Below are 3,491 nucleotides of genomic sequence, written 5' to 3'. Positions count from 1 at the left end.
ACAAAGGTAGTGCGATGTCACTCTTGTAATTATGTTCCACTATGTAAGACTCTGTCTTGACAAACTGGGGCTTGAGGTCTACGTGAGCTCGATGAAGTAAGCAGCCATGTTGGAGAAGCCCACTTGGCAACTAGTTGGGAGTAGCCTCGGAAGTGTGGGTGGCCTCTATGACCCAAAAACAGTCTCCAGCCAACATCCAGCGAAAGCTTGGGGCCCACAGTGATACAGCTACAAGGAAATAAACTCTACCAACAACCTGAATGACCTTAGAAACAGATCCTTCCCCAGAGTTTCCAAATGAGAAGGCAGCCAGCTGACACCTTGATTGCAACCTGGTGAACTGTGAGCAGAGGACCCAGTTACTGAGCCTAGACTCCTGACTCACAGAAACTGTGAAGTGATAAATGTGTTATTGTAAGCGGCTAAATTTGTGATAATTTTCTACAACAGCAGTAGAAAACTAATAAACTTGTACAGGGTTGCTATGCATTTTATATGAGTTAACGTTTGTAAAATGCTTTCATTTCAATGATATAAAAGTGTTAATATGAGCATATTCCGGATGACCAGTTTATTATCAAATACGGCGGCCCTTGAATAACGTTCTTTCATTCCATGTTGTTTGGTTATACTGTTGATGAGATGCCGTGGGAATTTAACTCTCTAATTTACATCAATTAGCCAGTGGTAAAACTTATTTTGTTATATGTCATTTCACTGCAGTTCTAAGAGCCCATTGACAACGGAAAGTGAGGACTTACTGTACCAGTTGAGATGCTAGACTTTTTGCTTCTGTTTATGAGTGTACTAGAGACACGTGTTACCCTTTAATTGTCTCAAACTACTGAGGAAACACTTTATATAAATGACTCTATTCTCGCCCTCACTTGGTAATACAGCACTCACCACCTCCACTCCCACTCAGAATTTCTGAAAGCCCCTTAGGTTACAGCTGTGTACAAACTGCTCAACCAACTAGAGTCCCACTTGGCATCTTCCATGTTCTTCTTGAGCTGCTCAGTCCCCCAATAACAAGGTCCAAAGCCAAGTTCACATGATGCTGTGAATAATCAACTGAGTTTTATGTGCAGATCAACAATAAGAACTAAATATATACTTGAAAATGCAATAACCTGATTGATGCCAGGTAACTTGTCACTTTGTGGTTGGCTTCATCAGATCTGAAGCAGAGAAGCTTCCTGGGGTATCATACCCTAGTAACAATTTCCTAACATAATAATAAAAAAAGAAAAATTCCCAAGTAGCCTTCTTACTTCCCCAGAACCCACTGCGGGAAGATGGTGTCACCAAAAAAACTTGGAACTGCTATATGAGGACAAGCCAGGAGCTTGAAGAGGCCGTGGCAGGTGGAAGAAGAAAGTGGGTTCTAGATCCTGAAATACAAGTGAGCCACCCAATGGGGCTCCTAATCCAAAGGAAGGTATTTAATTATTAATGAAGTTATTAATAATAACCAACATGTGAGTATATTGGGCTCTTCATCTACCCATTTATTCAACCATTAATCCATCCATCCACCATCCATCCATCAAATATTTACTGAGGGCCTACTAGGTACTGGGACTTTTTTAGACACTGAGATATAAAGATAAATGCAATAGATTGAGTCTTTGTCCTCATGGAACATGCTTTCTCGTGGGGTGGAGAGTAAGGGGAGGAGACTATGAACAAACACATAAATATTATATAATATAACCGCAGGCAGTTTATAAGTAAAATAACAGGATAAGGGGACCAAGAGTGGCAGGGGAGCTTTTTAGATAACATGGCCAGAACACTTTGCTAAGTACGGGACAAAAAACATGATTGCATATAATTCTACCCCTGAATGTATACTTGTTCTCCTACAGAGGACAGGGGGAGAAAAGCTCAAAGAACATTTATGTATTTGTTCACAATTTCCTCTTTGTACATTTATCCTGGTGGAAAATGTTAAAGGCACTTCGAAAGATTTTGTGACGAATTATATATGAGGAGAGAGGGCATGGAGGGTGTTCTCCAGGTTTCTGAAGCTGAGTGGATGATGGGGACACAGGAGGAAGAGCAGGATTGAGGTAGGAAATAACGCCACTGTGTACATGCAGTAGAGTTTTCTAGTAGACAATCGACAGGTCAGAGAATGGGAGAAGCATCTGGGTAGAGAATAGTGTGACCTGGGGAGACAAGCTGAGGTGTAGAGGGACAAACTGATTTGACTGTGATCACACAGCTTCTAAGTGTCTTTAACATTTTCCACCAGGATAAATGTATGAAAATGTTACCACAGTTCTTGGCATATGGTGGTCATAAATTGGTTATCTTTTTGCCTTCATTTGTTTGTTTTTCTCTAACTCACAAGTGAATTGCACAGGCGTTCCCTGTCCTGTACTTCACTCACAGTTCTGTACATTCATGTGGGATAATACAATGTGTAGACTTAAAGTGAAAGACTTAATGCAGTTTTATTCAGGCTTGTGGCCAGGAAAATTAGTAAGATTGGAAAATATAAGGTCTCCATTCTGCAAGTTGCCGTGAAAAAATGTCAACAGTGTAGAATCCTATGAGCAGGATATCAAGAATCTACCCCACAATGCTTCTGGAGCAGAAGAAATCTGGTACTGAGTTGTACAGCTACTGCACAGGGTCTGCCTATGACTGCAATGATTAGCACAGATACTGACCACATGCATGAGGTGGGTACAGTTTGTAGTCACAAGGGGTCCAGTAGGGCGAGGGTTATGGTTGGTAAAGGCTTCTATAACTGTTATCCATTCATACATTGACTCAAATGTTCAGTGAGTACCCAACCGAAGGCAAAGCAAGATGTTAGTTCCCAGGGGAGTTATAAAGTAGAATGAGATTAGTGTCCTACCTTTAAGGAATTTACAGTCTCTAACATGAATCAGGAATACTTCTTGAACTCTTACATTATGCCAGGAACTGTTCTAAGCATTTTACATGTATTAGCTCTTGTGATCTTCACAACAAATGTATAGGTCACATGTTTTCACTACAATTCTCATCATACAAATGGGAAAGATGAAACAAGGAGAGATTAAGGCTCTCGCCTAAGTCCCTGGAACATGTGCTTCAGTTGGGGAGATAAGTGGACGTCCAAGAAGATGTGGCACATGCACTGGGCCTTCTGCAATGGGCCCAATAAGGATGGGGCCAAGAAACAGAAACTTGAATGTGGGAGCATATGAGACTGGTCTGGGGTAGAGGCAATATGTGGAGAGTAGTGGTAGACAAGAAGAGAAGCATGCAGCCAACCTGGCACACAGCTGGTGCTTCATAGATATCTGTGGAATAAAGATTTGAGGAGAAAAAAGTAGTAATGAAAACAGACAATATACTGGGACTAGATTGATGAAGGCCTGGAAGGCCAAGTTAAAGAGTTAAACTATTACACACCACACACACACACTGGAGCCAGAGAACCTGATTTTTAAGATTTTTATTAAAAATATAGTTAGCATACAATTGTATAT

This window comes from Rhinolophus sinicus, chromosome 14 (genome assembly GCF_057876585.1).
Source record: "Rhinolophus sinicus isolate RSI-liver-muscle chromosome 14, RSI-T2T, whole genome shotgun sequence".
Taxonomy (NCBI): domain Eukaryota; kingdom Metazoa; phylum Chordata; class Mammalia; order Chiroptera; family Rhinolophidae; genus Rhinolophus; species Rhinolophus sinicus.
The sequence above is the reverse complement of the archived record's forward strand: the minus strand, read 5'-3'. Positions refer to the sequence as shown.